Below are 15940 nucleotides of genomic sequence, written 5' to 3' on the forward strand. Positions count from 1 at the left end.
AAAATGCGTCTGGAGAAAGTGACCAAAATCCAAGGTTTTTCAGGTATCCTGTGTCCAGGGTCTAGGAACATAAGGCCAGTGAGGGGTTTGGAGCATGCTGGCCTGGTGGCATGTGGCCTGTCCCATGCGGGGGGTTTGGATCGAGATGATATTTAAGGTTCCTTTCAACAGAAACCACTCTATGATTCTATGATTCTACAAAAAGACAGAAGTTTTTATCCCTCCCTAACGAGGAGGCTGCAGTGGTGCAAGACCAAATTAGTTCCTCATGTTCATGTGAGTAACAAGTACAAATGGTTATTTTTTTCATAACTTCAACACTTGTTGTTCATTTTTAGGGAAGCATATTTAGCCTTCCTCTGGAATGGGACATTATGATCTTGCACATTTTCACCAAAAACTCTCCTCCTATACTGCTCCTAGAAAGGTCCAGAATTTGTTGTTCTTCTGTTCCTTAATTGGCCAGGCCTGGCGTGTCTTAGTGAAGTTTGTCTTGAAGGAGATTTGTCTCCTCTAAAGCTTGTGCAGTTCTGCCTGTCTGCTGGATCCTTCTGGACCAAGCCTGAGCCAAAGGTGCTCAGGGTCACTGCCCATGGATGGAGATCACACCCTTGTGACTGGACCAACACTGATGCTCCTCATTTTGCAGTGCCAGAAATGTCACTCCAGAAATCCCTGCACAGTTAACCTGGCCCTCTCATCTCCAGTGCCTTTTCCCTCCAGGCTTTGTCCCTGGGCCATCTCACCCCCTTCTGAGTTTCTCTTCACTTCTATCACACCACTCACAAAGCCTGTTTGACTCTTCACTGGGAGCAGACAAGCTCTGTCAGGGATGCAGAACAGCTGAGGGCAAAGTGGGGATCAGATCCCAGCAGGACTGTTGGTCCCTCAAGTTTAGCCTCTCCTGGAAGCCTTTTCCCCATCACTTGGGCACCCAGCACAGCAGGGCACAGGCAGGGGAAGCATTTGACTTTGTCATGTCATGCCAAGTAATGGGATTTGCTGTTCCTGTCAGGTGAAGGCAGAGAGCTGGGCACCTTGGGGATGTGATTCATCTCATGCTCCTGCTGATGTCTCAGATGCGTCAGAGAAATCATGTGATGAAGATGTTTGAAGTTCAGTGAAGAGAATCATGTCCAATGTGTCCATGTGTACATGTGTGCATGTGTGTAAGGGAAGTGGGAGGAAATAGAAAAGTTGGGTTGAATGCTGCAGCTCATTTCTCAGTGGCTGGAGGGTGATGTGCTGTAAGAGAGACACCCACCTGAGGCTCAGCATACCATGACTTAGATCTGCTTCCTGGTCCAGGGTGGTAGATGTAAGCAGAGTACACTGGAATCCTCTTGTCTCTGTCGTACAGGGTGGCATAGTGATACGATTTCCTGAAGCGCTGACAGATCCAGGCTGGGTTCCTTGGATTCAGGGCATTATTTGGGGGAATCTGTGCATAGAAGAACTGAAGACAACTTGTAAAGGAGTTCAGCACCTCGCTGTGTCCCAGCCAGAGGCAGCTGGCCAACACCTGTAGCAGCAGCAGCCCCAGCATAGTGGCAGGATTTCAGTGAAGGGCTCTTGCTCCCCTGGAAGGCAAATGCAGAGGGACACAGCTGGGAGAGCTGATAATGGGCTGTGCAGGTGGACATAGCTGGCAGAGGAGCTGTCTATTCCCACTGCTCATTCATTGACAACTAAACTGGATTCATTTTCCTCCAATTCCAAAACTCCAGGAATACAGTAATAATGTGTTGGTTGTTATAACAGATATGGTTATGAAGTAATGAATCTCTCAAACAAGTCCTGAGGTTTGTGAGCTCATGGTTTTACATTTCACTGTTTTTTAATAAAAATCTCTGCTCCAGTACCTATTTACAGGATCTTCTCTGCCTTTCAAGTTAGTGGAGGCACTACCTACATGTTGCCCTGATCTGTGTACTTTCTGGATGAGAGATGTTCAGTGAGCTCTGCTGATCCAACTCCCCTGTGGTCTGTTCCATAAGAAAAAACTCCATTTCTTCTACTTGTAAAAAATTCTGTTGGATCCTCCAGTCTTCTTACAGTTGTGAGATCAGAAATTCCTACATGAAGTACTTTTGGTAAGTTTTCCATATCATGGTAAGAAAAAAACTTAACAGGATTTACAGCACTTTTTTAGTGAAATTGTTTTGAAGTCCGGATCTGGCTTCTCCCAGTGGATGTTCTCCTGATTTCTCCTTCAGTTTTCTTTCTGTCAGATGCTAAATGCAGCGGTCCCACCTCATGGTAAAGCAGGGCAAGCTGGGAAGTAGGTGAGCAAATGCAGGGAAATGGAAACAGCTCTTATGACTGCAGTGGTGTTAAAGGGGGGTTTTGAACCAGAGGGCAGTACTGTTTCTACTTTAATGACTGGACGTGGCACTCAGTGCCATGGTCTGAGTGACAAGGTGGTGAATGATCAAAGGTGTGACTTGATGATCTTGGACATCTTTTCCAACCTAAACGATGCTGTGATTCTATTGAAAAAAAATGAGATGTCATCAAAGCCTTCTCCTGAGTTTTCAGTCCCTGTGGAAAAAGGAAGTGAATAGCTGAAGAGATACTAAGTACGTGGAGGGCTGCAGGTCTTCAGGGCAAAGTAAATCACAGAAGCCAAATGCACATGAGGAAACAAAATGCACATGAGAAAACAAAACACAAGAAACAGGAACATTGCTTGGACAGGTGGATTGAGGAGATTTGTGCTCTTCTGGACTGTTCTCCTTCAGGGGCAGCAAAGATCCCATGGCCACAGGCAGGATCTGTGAGTGAGTACAGAGAGGGAGTGTAGGCACCTCAAGGCCAGCACTCTTTACATCAGCCAGGTCTCACCTTGTATGCCAGGTATGTTCATGGAATCACAGAAAGAATCATGGAATGGTTTGGACTGGGAGGGATCTTAGGGATCATCCATTTCCCAATCCCCTGTTTTGACACCTTCCACTAGACCAGGTTGCTCAAAGTCCAATCCATCCTGGCCTTGAACACTTCCAGGGATGGGGCATTCACATGTTCACCTTTGCCAGGTGTACAAATGAGAGTGAGCTTCAAGTGATGGGTAAACACTGACCCAATCAGACCAAAGATTAGAGGTTCACAGAAAAGGCAATAGCTGCTTCTTCCATTCTTCCCCTGTATCCAGAAGTGACCCTAAAGCACCTCTGCAGTGCAACTCTCCCTCAAGGAACATTTTCTATGTAAAAAATAGACCCCTTGTCCACAGCTATATGAAAAGTATCAATTTCATGGAGAAAAGTGCAAGGAAAAGGTAAGGATATAAAAGCTTGACTATGTTACTAAATCGCCCCAAAGACAGCAGATGTACATTTTCCATTTTAAACAATTTTCCTCAAGCCTTTCTATGCAACACTCCAAATGCTGGCTCATGGCAATCCTTGAATTTTGGAGATAAATCATTCAATCCATTTTTTTCCTCACAAGGATCAACAGCTTTTTTTAAATATTGTACAGTTCAGCTGAAAAAGTTGGTGTGGGATTTGGATATCTTTGGTTACATTAACTCCACCAGACCAAGTGCCATGGTCCCTGTGCATGCAGATCAGGTAATACTGAGGTGACAGAAAGGTCACCTCCTTGCCACCAATGAAGCACCACCCTGCTACTAACACTCACAGCTGAGAGCTGTCAGGCTCCCTGTGGTTACACTCTTTCAGTTTCTTTCGGCTTTGGAGACCAAAAATGAGTATATTATTTTCACTTTCAGATCCTCACGTGGCAAAACCTCTGAACAACCACCACGGGAGGCTACAAGGCAGGTTTTCAGCCAGATAAGGGAGAAGTCCCCGTGGAGGTAGGATAGTGTTTTTATCACGGCAATTGTACTCCCTTAAACAGCTGGCTAAGCTGTAGAAATCCCACCCCTTGCCCTTGGGGAAGGTCACATTCACACCTGAGGGTTTTCATCCCTTCTGATGAGCCATAAAGGCCTCAGCTGCCCTGATGTGAGAGGCAGCTGAGAAGAGGTCATAAACCATCACAGAGCCCCTGATGTGTCCCCAGACTCATTCCTGAGGCCTTCCACCAAAGGACTGAAAGCTCCCCCCAGGTGAGGTAGCTGGGCATTCCACCCAGCCTGAGCATATTTTAACTCACTGGGCTTTTTGTTGGGGGGATTTTCCCCCCACACCTGATGGATCAACACTGTGACCATCACTTCAACCAACAGACATCAAAATAGCAACAATAAAATCTTGTCCCTGGATCCATGGAGGGTGAGATCTTTCTGCTCTGATCCTTTCTTTCTTTTTTCCTTTATATATTTCCTTAAGTGATATTTTAATAGATATATACAGAGATATATGGAGATATATATTTAAAAAAAAATATGGATATATATAAGTACATTGATATATATATATATATGTTATATGGATATATAGTATTGATATTAATAAAAATAATACTAACCAAAATTACTACATACCTCCTTTCTATTACAACCAAATTGTTCTGAAATAAACCTTTTTACATACATATATTCTTAAAAACACTGGTCATTCAGTGTTGTTTCATTCTAACCCACCCCAAGGGATCTATTAACAAGAACCTGGATTATCCTTCCCTTCTGGTCTCTCACACTCTGCAGTTGTTCCTCAGGTAAAATGGAAGTCCCAGCATACTAATGCAGCTCTGGAGCCTGAATTCTGAATTTGTGGAATTTTCTTTCCACCATGCAGTGATAACAACACACTTCCTCAGAAGCTGTGGCAGCAGTCATAACTGCACTTCAATTTCAATCACATGTTGGTCTGTATAGAAATTATTCCATGCTGTGGTTTCATAGAGATACATTCTTAGGAGGATGAAATACCATTACTTATTAACACAACCTGCTTATAAAGCCTCCTTTGATTTTTTTTTCCTGGAAAATGTTTGTATATTAGGATTTTACCATGTATGTGGACTCCCAAATGCCGTTGAGATTTCGGGTGCTTTGAAGTTGCTCTCAGATACGCTACCAAGGTGGTCTGAGGCAGGGAGCACACACCTTCAGAAAGGGATTCACACCTTGTGAAAGGGATTCAGACCTGTTGAGTCTGGCCAAAGGGAGGCTGAAGGGCAGCCCAACAGCTGCCTGCAGCTACTCAAAAGGTCAAGAACACCAAAGTTGAGCTCTTTGTGGCAGAGCCGGGCACTGTAACAAAGGGCAGCAGCCACAGACTGGCTTGGAAGGTTGCAGAGCAGGATAAAAATTGCCTCTAGGCACCTACTACAGCACTGGAACAGCTTGTTGGGAAATGACAAATGATGAATTGCAGAGGTGACTCAAGGCTCAGCCAGATGAAAACACAGCTGAATGAGAGTCCTGCAGCTGATGTTGCCAAACAGCATTTCTTTGATCCTCTGATAGACATATCTGCCATCTTCTACCCATCCCACCCCACCCTGGCCTGCCACACTCAGATATTGCCTGGAAAATTATGTCAACATAGGCCAAATCCTCTGGTCCTGAGAGTTGCGCTTTTAAATCTTTCTATAGCCCAAAGTCATAACAAACTCAGCACATACCTGAGAGAGCCAGGAGGAGGACACACTTCCAGAATCCTGGTTCAGACTCTTCTGGGGAAAAGACAGCAACTAGATGAGGCCCCAGCCACTCATCTCTTTCCCTAAGGAGAGACTGATCTTTTTTAACAGTGTCTGCACCAACTTGGTTCCTCTACCAGCCATCCCCACACTCCAATAAATACAAGTTTTGCTGCTGCACATTAGTTATGCCGAGGGTAATTAGCAGTTGCGTCAACATGAGTTCCAGTTTGACTGCTGGCTGACTCCATGTGGAAATGAGGCTGTTGATTGCAAGAGGAAATATGTCAGACCAGGCTTCAGAGGAAGACCCTTGTTGCTCACGAGGAAGAGCAGCCCTCGTGCTCAGGGGCTGTGCCTTTGGTCATCTCTGCTGGGCTTGGCATCCCCTGGAGCCCATGGATGTGGCACAGAAGGAAGGGCCAGCTGTGTGCAGTGGGCAATGCTGATCAACCTTCACCTCTGAAGGTGCAACTCAGAGCTCACTGCCCCCAGCCAGAAAAGATGTGATAATGCTGTGTTGTAGGAGGTGGCAGACTCAAATCCTGGCTTAATTAAGAACATGTCCTCATTATAATGAATTCACAAGAAACTGACCCTTGAGGACAGACTAACACAAACAAACAGCTGTAGGAACTTGCTCCTGGCTCACTCCATCTAAATGATTTGTAGTCCCAGGAGCTCTGGTTTTGGTTAAGCAGGATTCACCCTGTTTAAGGGCTGGTTCAGCATTCCCTGTAGAGGCAATACAAAAGAAATATCCACATTTCCAGGACACAGCTCACATCTGGAAGATGAAGGGAATTACACTCTAAAAGTGTTTCTTCCTCTCTGGTGACCATGAGGATTCACAGAGGGCCAAGCTCTTATTTTGACCTCCAACATTACATGAGTTGAGTCCCACTTTATGTTGCCATCTCTAAATCCATGATGTCTATATCACATTACTTAGCCAAAGCATAACAAAAAATACAAAAGCCATCGATTTCCAAAGCCCTTTCCTTTTGGACAGACCTTCCGAGCAAACAGCTTCTCCTCATTCATTTTCTTGATGTGTCAATCCAGCAGGAATTTCAGGGGAGTTTTGTAACCTGTGTGGGAGGATGTTTTTTTGAGACCACAACAAACAAATAATCAGCATTGCAAGGAACAAGAGGGAAGGATGCACTTCATGCAATTCAGTCTGAGTGTTCTCAGACCAAGATGTTTCACCTGATTGTGGAAGACAACAGAGGGTAAAGAACAGAGATTATTTTTCTTACTTCCTGGCAGGGTTAGCTGTGTGTTTTAAGCCTTACTCAAGCCCAAAAGAGCAGATACAAGATCACCTGGTTTGAAAATGAGCTCATGCTAAACTGGCCATGAACTAGATGCAAATTTGGGTTCTTGAGAAGTGAAGTCAAAAGTTTTTTGTGCAGGTGACTTGCTCTGAGTCAGACCTCCTGCTGGACTAAGAACCAGCTCATGGATGCAATGAAGCAAGAGTCACCTTAGGCCTTCTCTGGGCTCCCCTTAGTCTGCAACACTCCTATCTCAAACAGGTGGGGGGACCTGTGATGCTTCCTTTGTGACTTGGTTTTCTGCTGCAGATACCATCTCACAGGAAATGACCATTGCCAATGGGATGTGTGAGAAAATCCTAAGTCTGGATGCTATGGATGCCTGATTTTATGCTTCTTTTCACTCAGAAAGATCCAGAGAACAAGATTATGGTAAAAATATACCTCTGTCCATAACAAGCATCTGTGGAAATTTTAGATGGGTATTTCCAGCACTAGGTCAACGAGATGTGATGAGTCACAAAATGTGGTAAGAAAACTCAGAATTTCCTTTGTTTTGTGGGATTCTGCACTGTTGTGGTTCTGGAAGTGTTGTACACGGGCAGCATCTCATTTCCCAAGTAGGAGAGAGAGGAATGGGAACATGGAGGAGGGTGGATGGGTTTGCAGGGGTAACTTGGAACAGGATGAGAAAATCAGCCATAAGAATAGGCAAATGCTTCAGTGATGAGCCAAGATTTTCCTCAAACCAAACCAGACATGAAAAGCAGAAATCTTCATGTAGCCAGCTCAGACCTCGCCTCAGCCAGCTCTTGGACAATGAAGGCACTTCCCTAGAACAAAACCTTCCCACCAGGGGCTGACTACCAGGACTCAGCTCTCAGTGAGGGATCTTTTCTGGGCAGGGAAGGCAGCTGATGAGGTTAGGGAAGTGCTGGGCAGCAGTACCCACAGCCCAGCTATAGGTCTAAGGAGAGGCTGTTTCATTCTTGAGAAACAAAAGCAAAAGCACGTGCTGTCACAAGTAAGGAAACCAGCCCAGCAAAACTGGTTAACAGGAGAGGAATTGAAATCCAGACTGGCTGACAAGAGGCAGATCCCATAACAATGAAATTTTGGAGGGCTTTTGAGGTGTTTGTGCCGGTTTAACCTCTGGGGTTAGACCATACCTGGTTGCCCTCATTGGAGCTCTTGGTTGCCTTGGTAGAAAAAAATCAGAATTCACCAGTTCTGCTGCAGGCTGTTGTGCTTGGACAATGCAAGAGCAAATGTTACCATCATAATTTGGGTGTGGGGAACCTTAAACCAGAAACCCATCAACCTCAAGGTGGAGGTACTGAATACAAAGAGATGGATTTGATCCAGTTGTCCTGTGGGAAACCTTGGAGACAACATGAAGCTCAGGATGGAGCCAGTCTTGAGCAGTCTGATCCAGCATTGGTGGTAGATCTGCTGAAAGGATCTCAATGATCTTTTCCAGCCTGAATGATTCTATGATCCTAAAAAAGTACCTTTCTGGCTACAGATGTTGGGGCAGAGGTTTCACCTCTGAGAATGGTGGGGAGAAGGAGTTGGTGTGAGTCAAGTCCAGCCTCAAATGTCAAAAGACAAATCTTTATGCAACCATTGGTTTTGTGAAAAAAAAAAAAAAAAATGTGCAGAGTTATTCAAAATAATACCAAAATGCAGGTCAACGTGGGCAAAGCTGGAGCAATAAGAAGATTGAAAATACCATGTTTAGCACTCAGTTTCTATGTGCTGGTTCTTGTTTTTCAGTCAGATGTAGATCAAAATCACAGAAATCAGCACAAAATGCAACGGTTGATACTTTTATGGTTTTTATAACAACTGTTTCTTAGAAATACAGAGCTGCTATTGTCAGCCCCAACAGGGTATCCTGGGAGTCTGTACTACAGGAAACAGTGCTGAGAACATGACCCTTTCTTTGCATACCACTGTCACACTTGTTCCTGAGTATTACAATCATAGAATCATATAAAGGTTTGGATTGAAAGGGAACTTCGAGATCATCTCATTACAATAACCTGCCATGGGCAGGGACACCTTTAACAAGATGAGATTGCTCCAAGCCCCATCCAACCTGGCCTTGGACACTTCCAAGGCAGGGGCAGCCACAGCTTCTCTGGGTGACCTGTGCCAAATTGGATTCTTCCCAATATCCCAGCTAAGCCTTCCCTCTGGCAGTGGGAAGCCATTCCCCCTTGTCTTGTGCCTCCAGGCCTATGTCCAACATCCCTTTCCAGCTCTCTTGGAGCCCCTTTAGGCACTGGAAGGAGCTCTCAGGTCTTCCTGGAGCCTTCTCTTCTCCAGACTCAACACTCCCAACTCTCTCAGACTGTCTCCAGAGCAGACTGTCTTCTGTCTTCCAGCCCTCCATCCATTCCCTGTGGATGCATTATTTGGAAGGCATGATGAGGTTAGTGGCACAAACTTGCCATTAAAGTCCATGCAATTATTTAATATCAACCTTTCAAAACATTGTTTTTCTGCAGGATTAAAACAGGGAACACCCCTCTTTATTGGAACCTAGGGCAACTGCTCAGCAGATTATTCCATTACAGAGCTCTGCTCTCCTAAAGATCACAGGTGCCCTGCAGCTACTTGGGCATTATCTGTTAGTGCTTTTACCATGAAGTCTTCTGCTAATTTGAGTTTCTTTCTCTGTGTGTTGTATTGTGTATTGAACTTTGGTTTTTACTCTTGGAAATCACTCAAACGTTCAGAAAACAGAGGAACCGACTTAAAGGTATTATTTACCCTCAAACTACTCTTTCATTCTATAAATTATTTTCATTTAGTATCCACTCAGGCAGCTCATCTTTAAAAGGCTGCATGTTTTTTATCCTCAGCCATCCAAACAAAGTAACCTGCAGAAACAACCCATCCCAAAGATAAGCAAATGATATTTACTAAGGGCAGGTAAAAACTCACAGATTTTATTGGTTTGCCTGCCAGAGACTGACTTTGCTGTAGAAGACAAATTTCAGTGTGTTACAAACACTGCAATAAATATTTTTCAATTTCAATTTTGCAATTAGTTGTAATAAAGTTAGATGATTTTACTGATAAGGTTTGAGGAAAAAATAATATTCCAGTATGGAGAATTTCTTTGTCTACCTTCTGCCTGGTGATGTTCAAGGGCAAAGCACACAAGGTATAAAAACTCCAGACATTTTGTTGCCTGACTATGCTCTTTGAAGAAACCTCATCATGAAAGTCCCATCTTCCCAACCCCAAAGGTGTCAGGCTTTCAGGAACTGACACCAGCAATAAAACACAAGGCAATCAAGTTTCACTTTCAAAAGCCCCCAACTATTTTTAGTGCATATATTTCACTCCATCCTACCCAGAGCACTGCAAAGATGTCGCACGGAGAAGCAACAGAGCCAGGCCGCCACGTCATGTTCTGCACCATGCTGAGATGGGGAAGAGGCTTTCCTGGAACCAGGGATGATTTTTGGCCATTTTTTTTTTAAGGAGAAGCAGAAGAGTGTCAACAACCCTGGCACAGGAAGGAGGTTGCCTGTTCTAGACCGTGCTCAGCGATTGTGCGCAGGAAGTGGCGCAACTCTTCCCCTACGCGGCGGCTGCTGAGACCGCAGCGCCCTGGTTTTGGCTGGGGATTGACACTGTTAGGAAAATTAATCTACAAACACCAGGGGCTTATGTCCAAAAGCGGCCAGATGAGTCCTTTCTGGTTTTATTCCAATAAAGGGAGAGGCTGTGGGGCATTCCCCTGGGATCTCTCAAATTTTTGGAGGATGCAGCTTCCTTTTTATCCCAATTTCCTGGCTACATTTCTCTTCTTTCTCCATTGGCTGAGGTACTTGAGAGGTACAGACTCCCCGATACACCTGATACTGAAGATTTCCCAAAAATTTCTCAATAATGTATAATCCTCCCTTTTAATTTTTAATTCTTATGGAATTTAGGGGTTTTCCTTCCCCATTGTTTCTTTCATCTCTCAATGTCTAATTTCGTTTATCAGCAAACCCAAAGTTTATTTGTAAAAGCAGACATCATTTTCCATTCATCAATCAGTGGAATCCTTCCTATTGTTTCTTTTATCTTCCAGGGCTAGTTTTATCTACCAGCAGACCCACAGCTTGTTTGTAAAGACAAATCCACTATTCCTCTCAACACAAGCCCCATGAAGCAGCTGTATGGGATCCTTGCCTTGAAGCAGAAAACCTCTTTATCTTTGCTGTGAGCCACTCCAGCCAGCAAGAGTTTCGCTGGCAAAGCGCAATGGTGTGCACTCAACTTGTGAACACAAGCAAAATTCTTTATGAGAAGTCAGGCTTGGTCTTCCTTTGGCTTGTCTCTGCTGTTATGAACAACACCCTGCCAGCTGCAGGGTGGGAGCCAGGGTTTCCTGAGCTCTGACCTCAGCTTTCACAGGTACTTGCCAAAGGACCATTGCAAACTCCTAAGTCCTCTGCCTCAGCCTCCCTACCTTGATATAACCAACATGAAGCACTTGGGAGCTTGTGAGTGTCCCAAATGGCACAGCAGATTATCCTGGAAAGGGCACTTTGTTCACCACCAACCTCCAGAAAGGTTCAATCCAGAATACACCAATCCTGGCAGCTGCCCGTCCCTTCAACTCACAAAAAATTCTTTATTGTAGACTCCACCACATGCCTGGGCAGCACATCCTTACCTGCATTACCTAACTGCATTGGCTGCCCTTACTGCTGGATTATTATTTTATTCCTATTGTAAATCCTAAACATGTTAGCTACTGACATTGCTGAAAGGTTGATTTAACATTCTGTCCATCAGCCCATCAAGGAGGAGGATGTCAGCATTATAACAAAATTATTTAGGTTGGAAAAGCCTTCTAAGATCACCAAGTCCAAATGCTAACCCAGCACTGCCAAGGCCACCACCAAACCTCATCCCCAAATGCCACATTTACACATCTTTCAAATCCTTCCAGGGATGGTGACTCCACCACTGCCCTGGACAGCCTGTCCACCACTTGACAACTCTTTCAGTGAATAAATTTTTTGCTAATATCCAATCTAAACCTCCCCAGGCACAATTTGAAGCCATTTCCTGTACTACAGTTGGTGATTCAGGACAGCTTTCAATAATTGAAAAGATTTTTTACACTAGTCAGGCCAAAGGGGAAATAACCTACAAATTCTCCCTTTATTTCAGGTCCTAAAATCTGCTCTTTTCCTTAGTTAATAGTTCTATGACTAACCATCATTTTTCTTCTTTAAAGGTGTTTTGGAAGAGTTTTGAAATTCAGATTTGCAAATGCTTATAGCTGAACACACAAGCCTGTCCTCTTGACTAGTTCCTAACATAAAATAAATTATAAGAAGGTTCTGTAAAGTGAAGGAAAGAAGCATCACTACAGGCCAGATAAATCTCAAGCTCTTCACTGACCCCAGCTTCAGGGTGGCATAAAAAAGAAACCAGGTCAGCTTCAAAGAGATGAGCCTCCTTATGTTGAGCTTACTGGGACTAAATGAGAAAGGCCAAACACAGCTCACACCTGATCTGGAGCAATGGAAAATTCCCTTTTTAGGTGCTCTGACCATCAGCATATGACCAGGAGGAACTCTGAATGTGCTGCTCAGTGCACAGGGTGGTTATTGATGGGGACATCTACAAAGCAGAGAGTACCCAGGAGCAGGAGGTGCCTTCACCTTGCCTGTCTCAGGGACTCCTCTGCAATGCTTAAAAACAGCTGCTAAAAATTGACTTGAGGAATTTGAGCAGGGTAAGAAAATGCTTTCACACAAAGGAAGAGGGGAAGTCATGCTTGTCTTTAGAAATAAGGGGTTGGAAGGAAAAGATGGACCCCAGAACCTATAAACCTGGGAGGATGAGCTTCATTTAATTCCAGAACAACTGCTGAGGCCACCTTTCTGCGAGCACCTGTAAAGTAGCATGAGAGAGAGGGTTTGTAAAGACCAGATTTTCTCAGACCAGTCTCATTTCCTCTTTTTGTGAGCTGGTAGCAGACCTGTGGGTAAAGGAGAGACAGATGATTTCATATTGCTTCTTTTTATAAAGACTTTGGATCATGTCTCCCGTGGCAGTGTTTGAGAGACCAGAGGCTGACACAATGTGTTGGGATACCTGTGGGTCTCAGAATCTCTGCTGCTCAGAGTGACCCTGAGATGTGTTAGAGAGTCTCTTTTCCCAGCCTGGCATCTGAAGAAGGAGTCAGGATTCTTCTGTTCTTGTTCTCAAGGTTGTTTATTGTTTCTTATCTATAAAATTCTTTCTTCTGGCCTGCTGAGGTTGCTCAGCAGGTCAGACAGAGGCACTCTGACCACCTCAGGGCAGTGTTATCCTTTATACTAAAAACTACATATATATTATTTACCATAACTTCCCAATACCTATCACCTATGTTAGACAGTGAGCTTCTACCTTAAACCAATCCAAAAGTGCCAACATCACCCAGAAGATGGAGGCTAGGAAGGAGAAGGAAAAAGGACAAGGCACACCCAAATTCCTCCATCTTGGGACCCCGAGCCCCCATTCTAAAAACCTCAAAAATCTATTTTTCACCCTGTGACAAACTAACTATTATTCTACTTAAACTTTCTTGACTTGTAATTCTTCATATAAAGGTTGGTAATTGTTTTTTCCAAGGGCTAAATCAAAGGCACAGGGGTCTTGGGCTCTGTGCCAAGGTCTTTGAGCTCCCTGGGCAGGGGCTCAAGCCCTCCAGGGCAGCCAAAGGATTTTCCTGGGTTCTGACATGTGGGAAGTGATGGGAAGTGCTCCCAGAGTACTGTGGCCTTTAATGGTCCACACCAGAGTAGAAGAACCTGGGTTTCCACAGCCTCCCAAGGTCCTGTTCAATGCCTTCACTGGTAGCTCAGCTGATGGAGGAAACCATTTCCTTCTTGAATTCACATTCTCTTCCAAGCAGGAAAGGAGTTTAAGGACATGGGGGAGCGGGATTAATATTTAACAGGATCAAAACAAGCTAGAGAGATATTCTAGGTGGAAAAATACCACCTTGAAATTCATGATGATGATAACAGCATTACAGCCATCCATTTTCTCCTAGAAATTGTCCCCAAACACTCCTAGAAATTGTCCCCAAAGCACCAAGTGCCATTGCACAGCAGGAGCCCTCACAAACAAGGAGGAGAAGGGGTTTGCAATTCAATCCCCTAAATGTCTCCCACTCCACAGATTCCCAAAGCATCAGTGAACTCCTGTTGGTGGTCAATGGCAACTTGAACCCCCCAGAGCAAATACTGGCCAAGGATGGGAAGTGGAGGGAAGTTTTCTCTCCTGTGTTTTCTGTGCTGCAAGGAGCTTTGGCCATGAAAGGGAAACTTGGTGACTGGGAGCATGTGGGGTCACCAGCACAGATGCTTACCAGGCAAAAATGAAAAGCAGAAGTTGAGAAGGTCAGATTTCTTACACTTGAGTTCAAAAGAACGGGAATTTTCCTTTTAAAAAAGATGTCTGGGTGCAGCCAGGGGCCAGGAGCAGGATGGTGCCTCAGTCAAGTGTTCTCCAGCAGCTCCCTGGGCATTATTCCCAGTCACTTCCTACAAGACAGAGCCATACCTGGTGTGGGGCTTTGCCAGGCTGCTCCAATCCCTAATCACTCTTGGGAGCAATCTCAGTGTGACCCCGTTCCTTTGGGGGGGTGCCACCAAAGGGAGAGAGCAGAAATTTTATGTGGGCACTGTGGGGTGGATAAAGCCCTGTAGGACCAAATAAAAAGCCATAATTCCTGGAGATGGGAGATGAACTGGCAGGCAAGCATCAGCCCTGCAGCCCCTTGGCATGCCAAGGGCTGTTTTCCATCATTCCCTGCTGTCAGATTTCTCCTGCAGCAGTGCCAGTGATGGGCAAATCCATGCAACACCTACAACAACTCCCCAGCCAGGCTCACTGGCCAAACCCAAAGAGACATCTCCCCTCCAAGCCCCAAAGAGACATCTCCCCTCCAAACAGCTTTCTGGCCAGAAATTCGCTTCCTTTCATGAGACCTGGCAGAGAAGAAGGGCTGGCTGAATGGCTGCCCTCAAGTTTTGCCCCAGTGTGCTCAGCACTGCATCCTCTGGACTCCAGAGTAGTGTCCAGAGGTACCAGGGGATGACTGGGGGTCCTGGGGACAGGGCAGGACCCTAACCCTGGTTGTCCATGTCTATATCATGAGTCTATAGGTTTTTGTCTGGCTACATGGTGTGTCCTTAAATATAAATAACCATAACTGCAGCTACTGACACAAATCAGCACTTGTGCATCGAAGAACTTCAACTGCATCTCTCCCCTGGAAAGTGACCCATTGGACTAATTTTCCTTGCTCTTTCCTCCATGTGAAAATGATGTTGGAGCAGACTTGCTGTCCCTACTTTGCACTGTGTCCATCAGCACAGTCCTGGCTGAATTTTCACATTTTCTTACAGAATCACAGAATCTTTCATGATGGAAAGGAGGTCTTGAGATCAACCCTCCTGCCTGGCTAGAGCAGGTTACACAGAGCACATCCAGGTGGGGTTGGAATATCTCTAGAGAAGGAGACTCCACACGCTCCCTGGGCAGCCTTTTCCAGTGCAACCCTCACAGTAAAGGAGTTCTTCCTCATGTTGAGATGGAACTTCTTGTGTTTTAGTTTATGGCCATTGCTCCTTGTCCTGTCACTGGGCACCACTGAGAAGAGTCTAGCACCATCCCCTTGACACCCACCTTTACACTTTTAGGTACTGGTGACATCTTAGGCTTGCAAGGTCCTCCTGATCCTCTCTGGGTAACAGGAGACAAGGGCAGGAGGAGAACCCAGATGTCCTGACAAAGAGCAGAGGATAAAAAAACAACATTCCTGAATCCAGCTCTTACAGCTGCCTGTGAAACTTCACATGTTCAGTGGAGCTGAACATGTGAATGCAGCTACTTAATTCTGCTGCTAAAGGCAGCCCAAGAAACCTTGGTAAAAAAGAGGAAAACAGCCAACAAAACAAGTTATTGCATCAGACGCGTGGCAAACCCAAGGAGTCGATGTCAGGAGTGAATGTGTGCCCTTTAAACTCACAGAATGGTTCTGTACCTGGGGTAATGTCATGAAGGAGCAGCTCCAGAGGCAC

The 15940-nt window shown here is 45.0% G+C and overlaps 1 protein-coding gene across 6 annotated transcripts in view; it reads right to left on the reverse strand.

The window, feature by feature from the left end:
* LOC129120120 (endonuclease domain-containing 1 protein-like) overlaps window positions 1–15940 on the reverse strand; it is a 164111-nt gene that overhangs the window by 9584 nt on the left and 138587 nt on the right. Inside the window, exon 2 of one of the 6 annotated variants that reach the window (XM_077179268.1) lies at window positions 5542–5592. The exons of 4 other annotated variants lie outside the window; for them this stretch is intronic. The gene's annotated coding sequence lies outside the window, so the exon portion shown is untranslated. Of the gene's footprint in view, window positions 1–5541; window positions 5593–15545; window positions 15645–15940 lie in introns of those variants that run through there. One more of the 6 variants, XM_054632460.2, reaches the window with a different exon arrangement.

Source organism: Agelaius phoeniceus, chromosome 5, assembly GCF_051311805.1.
Source record: "Agelaius phoeniceus isolate bAgePho1 chromosome 5, bAgePho1.hap1, whole genome shotgun sequence".
Classification (NCBI taxonomy): Eukaryota; Metazoa; Chordata; class Aves; order Passeriformes; family Icteridae; genus Agelaius; species Agelaius phoeniceus.